The sequence below is a fragment of the Sinohyriopsis cumingii genome, chromosome 2 (assembly GCF_028554795.1).
Source record: "Sinohyriopsis cumingii isolate HCF-2022 chromosome 2, ASM2855479v2, whole genome shotgun sequence".
In the NCBI taxonomy this organism is placed as follows: domain Eukaryota; kingdom Metazoa; phylum Mollusca; class Bivalvia; order Unionida; family Unionidae; genus Sinohyriopsis; species Sinohyriopsis cumingii.
The window spans coordinates 111,564,144-111,577,379 of NC_142962.1; positions in this window are offsets into that span (position 1 = coordinate 111,564,144).

Here is a 13,236-nt window from a genome sequence, read left to right on the forward strand (position 1 = left end):
CCAAAGCATTGTGTAAAATGTCTCCTGCAGTTATTACGTAAACAACATTTCAAAAACGTCTGAAATGGGTGCTACATGTTCCTACCTTAATCATGCTTTCTTTGAACGAAATCCTCCTTGTAACTGATCGTTAGAGATGAATCTCATTTATTTATAAAATCATACACGTCACAGAAATCTCAAGAGTTGCATTGTTTGCAATTATTAATCCAATTGCTCCTCGAAATTACCGACCATTCGCCATAAAAGGGCGACATCTATGAAAACGATCTTTGAACATCTATGACGATTGCCTGGGCTACCTTACAACCTAAAACTCTGCGAATCCCTAATACTTACACATATTACGATTACAGTGTAATCGATAACATAAACTATATACATGTATTCTTTATTTGGCAAAGCATGATTTAAATAGTACATATTCTTATTACCACATCTTCTGCGTGAGAAAATGTGAGGTTGATATAGACTCCAAAATGTAACTGACATGTGCAGTGTATGAAAGAAGCTGTAGCTTTGTATGCAGAATAATGTTCTACATCTACATGCTAAATACACGTGTTGATATATGATTGCATTGTGGCGAGATTAATGGTAAAGACAAAACATAAAGAGTCAGGTGCTGAACAGGACAGTTTGTCAGCAAGATTAATCGCACAGAGTTAAAGAAACAGACGGTCAATAATTGTCTTATATCATGCACACTTTTTTAAATTATTTTGACTTCCCAGCGGACTAGTACCTTACAAATCTGAGCTTGCCCGAAAATAATTTCAGCTTGTGTGGGGAGTGACGCTAGTGGCTTTCTAAATTCCTGTATCTATCTATCTATATATGTATATATCTATCTATATATCTATCTATCTAACTGAATATCTATCTATCTATATATATCTATCTATATATATATATATATATATATATTCATTTATATATCTATCTATATCTATCTATTTATTTATCTCTCTCTCTGCATATATATATATATATATATATATATATATATATATGTGTGTGTGTGTGTGTGTGTGTGTGTGTGTGTGTTAAGATGTTATTTCACAACAAAATAGGAAACAAAGCATAAAATACTTGTTCCTTTATAAATTGTTATTTCCTCTTTTTCAGTAGGTGTCCCAATAACATGACGATTGTCAACATGCGGTAATAGAGGTTTTGTCTTCCATTCTGTAAGTATACAAGCATTGCATCAACGGTAACAAATAAAATACCCCTTAACACAATTTATCATTTTTGGTTGCAAGCACAACCCATCATGTTGTAGTTAGTGGGGCGTTTACAGCAAAATATAAAGCTTTATTATTCCTATAATATTCTCTTGACCTAACACTTTACCGAGAATGCTCGCCTTTGTGAAGTGTACATTTTTTATGTATATTTAAGTTCGGTTTATATATAGGCTTTTCGTAATGATTATATATTGTATATATTTGTATTTCGTACTCAATCATGTAGAAAAGTCAGGCCCACTGTGTACATGACCAGGGACATTTTTTTGAAAACAACACAATAACAGCTAATATTTCTCTGTGAATATAAGTAAGTATAACGACCTTTATCCATGGAGGTAAACATGTTTATCTTAATCCGAGTCTAGGACATTGGCAATCCCTGATGAACAATCCTTGTGTACCCAATATGTGCCCCACTTATCATAAGTTTAGTAATAGCTTTTATCTTCTTAGGAAATGAAACTTGAAACTGGACAGAAATTGCAAGAGAGAAAGAATAATTATTTGATGTTGGTGCTCAAATAAAGGTTGATCCGGACTACCTGTTATCTCCATTTTGCAAATTTGTTTTCAGATTTAATCCAAGTGTATGTGACAGATGGAAAAGCGACAGCTTTACAATCGAGGGTTTGGAATGATTTATACTTGCCGAGAACTAAAACTGACGTTTGAAATATCCTTTCAGTTTAAAAATGAACACATGTATCATCTTGAATGACTAAAAATATTAATGATAAATTAAACAGGAAATAGTAATTAGAGATGACAGAACAATGTCATACTTTAAAGAGAATACGTATTACAAGAGATATTTCTTTATTTCGAATTTTATTTTTTAAAAATCACCATAAATCATTAAAACCTGTTCTCTTTCATAATCTCTATGTATGTATAACAACACAGTGCAAATGTTGATAATGCCCTTTGCGTGGGCACGTTCTATTTTATGTCTCTCCATCAATGATTCATTTGCTTCAGATATAAGGAAAGGTTCAAATTTGGAAAAGTATTTCTAACCAGTATGAGCGATGATGAACTACATAAACGCACATATACCTTTGAGAAGAAACACAATGCTCACTACAGCAATAGTTCCTGCTAACACGATAATGGTGTCTGTGTTCAAGTCTGGGTCTGCAATATATGTTAAAAAGGGATTCATTATAGCTAGAGTTTAATTCATATGCTGTTAAATAAAACTAGGGTATGCGTTATTTTTATGCCTGTACCAGTTGATAGATTTGTTAAATTGTAGCTATTACTGGTTAATTAGTATATGATTATTTTTTTTTTGTCTCCTGTAACGTCTGAGTCGTGTAATAATTTTGCTTTATTGTACTGCTTCATATTGCACGACACGTGTGTCTAAAATAATAAAATATATTCTGTACTACTTTGTAAACAAACCACGCTTTGTAACGATACATGTTTTAGTTTGTTAGATGTGTTGATTGATGAACTTAAGACGCTGGTTCTTTGGTTGGGAAGTAAAGATGAAAAAGTCAACTGCGTGGACTAGTTTAAAGAGTCACAAATGAAACTTTCAAACAAACAAACGAAGGAACGTGATATTCACAAAATCGACAGCAAACGTGAGAGACACAGCGTTGAAAATGTCATTGTAATCATTCAAACGATTAACTATGAAAACACTTAGTAACGTTTCGTAAATGGAATGGTTCAGACTATGATCAGTCTTATCTGGGTTAAAATAACAATCGGATATAGAAAGCATATTGAAGCCCAATTTTATGCGAGTCTATACTTTTGTAACTCCTGGTAGAAGATTTTTCTTATTTTTCGTAATTTTTATTCATGCTTGTAAACAGAATTTTTGTAATAACTGTGTATTTAATTCGGCTCTATTAAGAACACAAATTGAATAGGATCTATAACTAGGTGTTAACGTATATGTTGACAGATAGTAATAATAATCTAAATAATAAGTCTTAATATGGCGCCTATGGCGTAGTTTCACAGAGACTGATGGAATATGAAAGCTTGAGCAATAATGATGTGGATTCCCACTGGTTGCACAAAGTTATGTGAATATACTTAGCTTGTCGTCAGTCAATAGTGTGTTGTTCCATCTGGTCTTTGGCGATTACACTCCCAATATGCGATGGATATAACTATACAATTAAGCAGTTAGTTTCATTCCGATATTTGGAGACATTCACACTAACTGTGCTCCTGATGTAAGTCTGCAACCGTATTTTCGTTGAACTTAGGTGTTTTACTAGAGGAAAACATATCTTTAGACCGTTTGGAAACAGAAAGTAACCATTATATTGACTATACTATTATTCTGGAACTGATATAAAATATTCGGAAGAATTTTTAAAAATGCCATCTTGACATTGTCACGGTTCTTGGAGGACCAGTATATTTACGGTATTGAAATTTCAAAGAGACTTTGTATTCTTTTAGGACTTGTATTTTACATAACTTGTTGATTTTGCTTCATTTTTGTTACTAGTGTTTATAATCATAGAGTCGTAACATAAACCAAGGACCTGTCCGGGACATAAAATTGAGAGAAATTGCAATTGTTTTGAAATTCATTTTATTTCGTAATTATCTTAGTTTCTAATCGTTTGATTTTATAGAGCGAAACCAAACAACTTTCACAATGTCAACTAATGTGGATAACACTATTTTAAATCCTGGCAAAGACAGGTTAGAATCCTTCAAAAGCGAGGAATTGTGTCAACTCGCCTTTCAATATGATCGTTCAGAGGCAAGGCCATTTCTACTAATACAAAAAGGTAAGAAATATCTTGGTTCAGTTTTTGGAAGAAAAGAATAATTGTGATAAAGGTGCCTTGCGTTTGATTGGTAAGTCCAAGTCTGACTATAATTTGCAAGTCATGAAAGTGATTTGAAATTAAAATACAAAAAAGAAACGAAGCTTTAAGTTGAAAAATAAGGAATGATATGGACAAATATAAAAGTAAGAAATGGAGATGAAATTATAATTTAAAAAAAAGGAAAAGGTATTCAAAGTGAAAATGAAGGAAACAGAAAGAAAAACAAATGCAGGAAAATTAATGTGAGAGAGAGAGACACAACTACAGAAGAAGGAATAGATGAGGATCAAATTGCAAAATGAAGATATTTAAATGAAATTTCAATAACAAAAAGACGAGAACTAGATGGAAATACAAGTAAAATTAAAATAAATATAAATTGCTGGTACAATGTACTCAACTCATAAAAGTTCAACCTTCTCTGTTACAAATAATATTAGATTGCTACCTCCCTTTAAAGAAGATGTATACCAGTATGCTTGTATTTTGGAAAAATTAGGTAGAGAGTTCAATAATGCCAAGAGAGCACGGGACCTTATTATTACATATCATACTTATTCACAAAGCTCGCAATGTATATAATTCTTTGTCGGTAGAAGCAAGTACTGATAACGATATTGTCAAGCAATGTATCTTGAATAGTTATGATTTGGTACCTGAGGTATATCGACACAGGTTTAGGATTTGCATAAAAAGAAATACATGTCGAGGTAGCTAAGGAAAAAACAACTATTTGTCCGGTGGTGTCCGGCTGAAACAATTGACAAATATTATCAAAAGCTGCGTCAATAGTGAGGTCAATAAATGAACACAAATATATACTTTAGATGAGGTTATTCATGCAGCGAACGAGTATTCATTTGCTCACAATTTTCGTTTGTCAATAAGAATTATTATCTGCAAATAGTTAGCAGGAAACCAAAATCAGTCTCAATCGAGTAGTTACAAATTTAATTTGCTACAAATAACAAGAATCCAACATCTAATAAGACTGATTAGAAATACTTAACCTGTTCCTACGTGCACTTATTGCACTAAAACGGGGCACGTTATGTATGACTTCTATAAGTTACAAAATAGGTAACATAACAAAGACAGAGCTGCTCCAAATGCTCTTGTTGCTCATATGTCAAGGTCATGGTCTTATATTTGAAACATTACATATGTGGGGTCATAAAAGACCAGTCTGATTATTATTGAGAATTATGACCAGTTCATGAGTACATTCAGTATATCACTACTTGGCTATTCCACCAATTCCATCACTATTATAATATTAAGGGACACAGGAGATTCTCAGATTTTTGTATTGTGAGGTACTTGGCCAATGTCTGAGAATTCTTCTTCTTCTGGAAGTGTTATTCTTTAGCGAGTAGAATGTTGTTTTATTCCTATTCAGACCTAGCTTCACGGCCATTGACTGTTGGCGCTTTGAATTCTGTACCGATTAAAATTGTTCATTTATTGCTATGGAATGACTTAGCTTTATATCATTTGTGGTTAGTTCACTTGTAACTGATACACATACTTTGGATCAAAAGATTATTCCTTTTGAAAATGAAATCCCTGCTTTATAACCTTCTTATGCAGTTACTATACCTGTGGCAAAAAGGAGTTCTTGAGAATGAAGTTGATCAGGAAACAATTCATTTAGCTGATACATTGGTTAGAATTTTGATTAGGTCACGTTTGGTTCATTTAATGATCAGTCAAACTATGTTGATAATTGTCATGTTCTTTTAACAATTCATTCTCTTATTTCTAATCAGGATGACACACGACACTCTCTTGTCGTCGAACACCTAAAATATCATGATATCTCCAGTTTTTTTTATAGAGGGCTATTAGCAAAGCTGAGTCCACAGAGGTACCAATTTAATATGTTTGTGAAACATAGGGGCCTTATTAGGAATTGGAGACCAACGGATGTACCCGCTGATGATGAGTGGTCATCTAGCTTTCAAACTGTGGTATCTTATAGACAGGAACTTCTTAGCTTAGCCCATGAAACTCACTTGGCTGGACATTTCATTGTATGTAACGCGTAGCACAAGATCTTGCAACATTTGCAATGGCTAAAATTAAGAGTGATGTTTCTGATCAGTATAGATCCTGTCACACTTGTCAAATGTATGGAATATCTAACCAAAATATACTTAAAACTCATTTTCACCAATCATGCTTTTGACGAATCATTTCGTGGAATAATGGTAGAATACCGAAGACCAAATAGGGCAACCAATACACGTTGCCCGCTATGTGTGCGTTAACAAGGTTTCCAGTATCAATTTATTTAGGGAATATTAAGACTAAAACTATATTCCAAGGCATTAATTAATTTTTCTACACTGTTTGGCGTTCCAAAGTCTGTACAATCTAACCTGGATTATAGCATAAACTCGTTTTTTTTCCGAAGCAGTACTTCACTATCAAGGCATTACTCCGAAAAGCTCGTTCTTAGTTTCTCATACAAATGCAGTAGCCTATAATTAAGGGGAAACGGGTGTTGAACTATATTTTTTAACCTGTCATATTCACGTGACATGACAACATCGATTAGTTTCGTAAAATATACTTGTTAATTTATTAACACGGACAATTCTCTGGATATGTTTGGTATACGTGTTTATTTATTTGATATAGGGATCATGTTTTTTTGTTTTATGTGCTTTGTCGTGTTTTATACTGCACGGCGTAAAGTATTTGGTGCAAACAATCTTACTCGTGAATCATGCAAATGTGCAACAAGAAAAGCGATGCAAGTGAGAAATCAAAGTTTCCTATTGTGTCTTCATTGTGTTATTAGTCGAATTAATTTGTAGTATATATGTATTAAATGACCATTGGTAATTCACAATTCAGAACAGGTGTTTCCGGATGGTACTTGATTGTGCGTAAATTGATACATTTATAGTAATAATGATGTCTTATTTCATTCAGTTAAGTTTCATCCACCAATTTGAAAATTTTGTGTGAAAGTATAGTTTATTATATCAAAAAGTTCTTAATGGCATGAATGTTTCATTATCATTAGAATGGTGGTAAGAGCAACGAATGACGATATCCGAAGATAAAAAAATATTGGCGGATTTACGCTTCGAGAAGTACGTTCTGGGAGAGATGATAAGAAAAGAAGTGAATGGGAAAAAATAAAGAAGCAAATATGTCTTGTTATATTGTGCATTTCAGAAATTATCATAACCGAACGAAAAGAGCAGACCCATTACATAACATCATAATTGTTGCCACTGGCGTTTTACGTTAAGCCCAATGTATATGGCAAATGCAACGCTTGATTAGTGTTTATGCAACATTATAATTACCGTTCATTAGCTCAACTGCCCCAATGATGGGATATATTATGCGTAAAACGTAAGATGTATCGCCTATTTAAGTTCATGTAAATACATTGTAAGTAAAACACATTGCCTCTGAATATTTATATTTCCAAACTTCATCAATAATGACGATTTGATATTTACTACGAACATACTGGGTATACAAATACAACAACACACGGTCACTTTCGAGTATATGTCAATGCAAGAAGTCACGTTATGTAGTTTATAAAACTGTGAGCAAATATTGCACCGTCAAAAATACCAAAACTTCAAAATTTGAATCATTTAATTAACACAGTGTACGCCTACGCATTATGGATGGGCCATATATATGAAGTGGATCGCGCCCACACTCTGTGGAATGACTTCTACCGTGGAATCCGTTTGCCCTCTGCTAGAAACGAAAAGTTAATAATAATAATAATGGTGATAATAATAGCTCGAGCATATCTCTCTGTATCTAATAAATATCCTATTCTCCGAAACATCATCTTTTTACATCATAAGTGTCTTGCAGACTCCAAAAATTCACCTTAATACAATAATTTTTTAGCCTACTGTCATCTTCTAAAACAGATTAGTCAGTCTCCAACAATGTACAAGCTATTTTATACAAGGGCGACTGATTTTAGACCTGTATCCTGGATTATCATTCTTAATATTAAAACGCAAGCAGCTCCTTCATATAATGGGTCTCCATGATTTGTTTAAAACCAGTCTTTGTAACTTTTTTAAAATTTAGTCATTTTGTTATTGCGTACGAAACGACACGAGATTTTACTGCACACAAATAATAGGAATAGTTTTAGTGTAGCATAAATACAGAGCACTGCAGTTGTACTTGTAGTGAACATTTTATTGAAGAAACAAAAGGGGCTACGTCCTTATCATGTGTCTAAAGTGTTATAGTTATTCAATTGTTAACTAATCGGTTTACATTGTCAGTCATATGATCATACATTTGTAAAGTTTAAAATGTTTAATATTTTTTGTTTATTTTCACCAAAAGCGCCGATTCAAAAGGAACCGCATTATTGTTTTCAAGAAGTAGTCGTTCTTGAGACGAATGCAAATTATGCACTTCATTATTCTATGTAAATTTAAATTAGTCCAAATGTAAATTTAATTGACTTATATATATATTTACTAATAATTTAGGTTTGCTTTCTTGAATCATACTATTTTGATGTATTATTGTTCTTTAATGTATACGTTCGATGTAATTTTTTGTAGTGGTTGCTTGTTTTTTTCTTCAAATCATGCGCATAATAGTGGCCTAGTGATTAGAGCAACCGCCTCCGATTCGGGAGGTCGTGGGTTCGATCCCCGGTCGAGTCATACCAAAGACTTACAAAAATGGTACTAACAGCTGCCTCGCTTGGCGTTCAGCATTAATAGGTTAGTGTTATGATTGGTCGGCCTGGTGTCAAGATAATGTGACTGGGTGGGACATTACACTACATGTCTGCGGCATGATGCGCCAGTGTTAGACATCACTATAATCTGCCACACTGAAGACATCGTAGCGATATGACTGAAAAATTGTTAACTCTACGGTAAAAATCAAAATCACATCAAACATCACACCGCATAATATGGAGGACATGGGAGATAGTGATAGTTCCCAAGGATACAATAAGTTGATTGACGACCCTAAGCTGGGCTTGTCGGGTATCACGCCCGCTATGCTGACATAACGAGATCGACGCTAGACCAGCTAAGTTACCATTGCTCCATGATGATTTATTATCATTCCATTCGATCTCACTTTGTATCCCCCTCTCTCTCTCTCGCTAAGGTATTAAGTATTCACCTGCATATCAAAAACTTATTTACATATAGAACATGCTAGGGACACAATTATAAATTAATGTAAATACACATGCCTAATTTGGAATGTAAATGCACTGCATTATGTACCTTCGAGTGTGCATAACTATTACCTCTGAAGTTATGTGAAATGTATGAACTAGTCTTAGTTCTGGATAGAGGATACCAGTGCGGCCTTTTCACAAAAATACAAATTTCGTAGAGCAGTTTACTAATGGCCACCGATAGTTTCAACGATATTTTCTGCTGCAATATTCGATCAATAAAACCAGCTTACCGTTGTTGGCTGCATTGATGTGAAGTCTTCCCACTGCTGCAATTCATTTACATCTAACGTCGCAAAATAGAGGAGCAAGAAGGCCATCAAAACGCGTTTCATTGTCATTTTGCTCAGAGATAAGTTTACCTAAAAGGGAAGAAAGAGAAATCCGCATCACCTATTTCTTTGTCAAATGCAATATATATTATAAACATGTCTAACGAATACTCACTATAGTAGAGAATACGATACTGTCGCATTCATTGATGGGTGTTAGATATGAGATGAACCCTTTCCATTCCAATTATTATGTTGTAAGAGGATGTTATAGCATAATAGCTGTTCTGAGATTCCATTATTATCTAATTTTATCAAGGTATTATCATAGTCCCGTTCCTATATAATTATCTATATCTCTCTTAAACACCATTAGGCGTGTTTATGCATACATGATTTTGAATGATCAACGATTAGACAATATGCATAATTATTTGTCTTTTAATTCCTTCAACCACCTATTTAATTGCTTGTTTTTCTTGCCAAGCAAATTTTAATCTCGTGTGTGGATATGATTGAATGCCTCTGCGTGGATCAATCATGTGTGCATGGTTACACCAGGGCAGCAGGGAAAGGTACAACAAGGAATGCTAGAGAGAGAGAGTATTGTGCGAAGCACAATTTCTTCGTTTTCGTCAGCGTCACCTCAAGCGTCACAGGAAGCCGACCTGGAATCACCGTAGCGATAGCTTCATTGACGCCCTAGGGTTGATGCAGGATCAGGTCAGTGACAAAGACATCGTCGTCATCAACAACGTAGCCAGGCATATTTTATTATTCTATATTATTACATATGATAATTCCGGGATGTACTCTTTGTATCGCGGGCTTTATCGAACCGGCTCAATGATGTCAACCAGCACTCATCCACAATGAGCTCATCGACGGTTCATCTCACGAATCAACAATGAGATGTCAAAGGGAGCCCCACGTAGATACTATAGGATTTTAATGAACATTTTATGATACGACGGCATGCCTGCGTGGAACTGTTTTGTTTTTCCTCTGGCCGTGGCTCGATGTGTTTGTAAGGCAAGTCTGGCTCTGGACACAATGGAGGTGAATCCTGTGAAAGTCACGCCAAGCGGTGTCATCGATATAAATCTCACTATGCTTTTATATCGTCGGTACTAATGCCTGAACACGCAGACTTGTTGATGGTAATAGCGGTAATACGACTCGCGAAATTGCTTCGCTGAGAAATTGTTTTCGATCTCATTAAAGCTAATGATGTAATTCATTTTATTATACCAGTACATTGCTTAAATGTAGACTCGAGATTCGTCATGTGCTCGTCTAGGAAGGTCATTTATTTTCCAGCTCTAAATCGTCTAGCGAGCACATGCCGTTCCCTCAGCACTTACATCTAGATCTGTATTTCATTTAGTGATCTGAATAATCTTTACCAGGTCTTCAATTATCTCATGGGGCTCCTGAAGAGTGATAGTTTTCAGAGGCGAAGCAATTGTGCTAAGCGCATCCACTACTAGATGGAGTTTATGGTGATACCTAAAAAGGTCATAACTGGTACGAGCGATTGTGTTCGCCTTGAGGTTATCGTTTTCATAGTATATCATGGCTATCACCAGTGCTGTGAAATATACATCAGTTAGGGCAGTATATTTGCTCATATTTTGCTAGGCCGAGTTGTATGCTGACGATATTGCTTTATGCCATCTTCCACTGCAGGATAGGTGGTTAAATATAATGTTGATACCTCATGAAGTTCTGATGCTGCATGTGGAATTTCCAGCTCAACTAGATTCAGGGTGATACTTTCAAGATAATGATAGGACACCGCGAGAAGGTCTGCATCGATCTTTCCACTGTGATAGTACCAAAGCATGTGGAATAGATCCTTTAAATATTCTTTAGGATCAAAACACTCTCGAAAAATGGCGGTTTACGCGTAGCTCGTACTTCATCGTGAGAAGCACCTCCGCCATCCCTTCCACGTCCTCGTACCCAGGTCCGGTGTGCTGAAAAAAATTCGTTCTTCAATAGCCTCTCGGTGTATTTTGCTGGCACAAAAAACTATAGCAATATCAACAACAGCCAGGAATAACTAGAAGCCAGAAGGCAGTAATCATGGCTTAGAGGTACAAATAAATAGGAGGAACCTGAAACTAAAGGAAGTGAAATCGGAGAAAGTATTCGCTCGGTTAAAATTGCTGATCGCATCTAAACAAGCTGGGCATATGGGTGTGGAATCGATAACGGGATAGTGGATATCCTCGGTCATCTGGAGAACAAGTCTATGACGACAGACTGCTGCCATATTATGCGCGAGGACCTGATCTAAAGCAACAAAGTTGTTCCATCTTTTGTAGGAACCAACTTACATAAATAATGGCTCTCGACGATACGACGCGTTTGGTGACTTCCACGCTACAGTATAATTCCCGATTGGAATTAGACCATCAGTCGTCTTACGCGAACGGGTTGATCTGCGTCAAAATATGAGACATCTTTAACTTCACCGAGAACAACAATCGGTTTTCGTACACGGCATCACCGCCATGGATTCAGCATAAAGCGATCATGATCATTACCAACCTTAACGTGAGCACGCACTGAAAAATACAGACGCGTGACGAAGATATGTACTTTCCTCTCCATATGTCCAATCTGGTAATCAGATGAAAATTCGAACTTAGGCCGGTGGAAATCATTCAGCCAATGCACAGGCCACGTCGTTGTTCAAGTCAGCAGCAATACTAACTGAGCAATCAGTCCGTGGAAAAAGTCAATGGCTACTTACTCCAAGCTAGCACGAACTTGGATTTGATTATGTTCAGCGATGACTAAATGCGAACGCATGTCACCAAAATGTGGTGGTTCAGAGATAACGCTTCTGAAGACGCTGTGATTACTAAATTCGCTGCTAGCGCGGACATTTTTCCACAAGCTGCTGTTGGTGATGTTTCTGTGGTTAACGAAGGAAATTCCAAAGTCAATTTTGCTTTTGCTCATAATTCTGGTTACAACGTGGGAACATGGAATTCACAGATAGATGTGCCTTTACCAATACGAGTCATCAGATCTGCATGCCGAGATACACGAACAGCTGATGCTGGAAAGAGATTCCATAGCCCAATACATGCACAAGGCAAGTTCAACTGATGACGAATAATTCACCTTGACGTGGTTGTCACTGCGGATGCATAAAATCACTCCATCGCCGGCTCAGATGCTCGAAGTGGAATCGACATTCTCCAGATTTACTAATATACTTTCCTTTGAGCAGCAATATATTTAAGTGCAAACGTTTCTTGATGTTCAGGTGAATACGCCACAAATCTAGGCAGCCAGCTGTCCGGGTGCGTGTTCGTGGTGTTTCAGCTGGCAGCACGACGAAACAACAAACAAGAAACAAGCAAGTGTTCGACAATCTTGGTCGTCTGGCGTTGACGTTCTCATCACTTTCAGTCAATATCCAGAGCGAGAGAGAGAGCTCAAATGCAGATTCACCGAGGAAACCCGAAATTATTCTCGCATGAACATGCTGATGATGGAAGCCACGTAGAAGTACCGAGACATGGACACGGACACACGGGTCTCGTTGGCCGATTTAGCTAAGACGTATCCGATTTTCAACTTATATATATCCAAATATTCTGACCGTCTCAAAAGATTCTTCCGCCAGCATCGAGATCCGGTGGACGATTTGCGCTCTATGGTATATT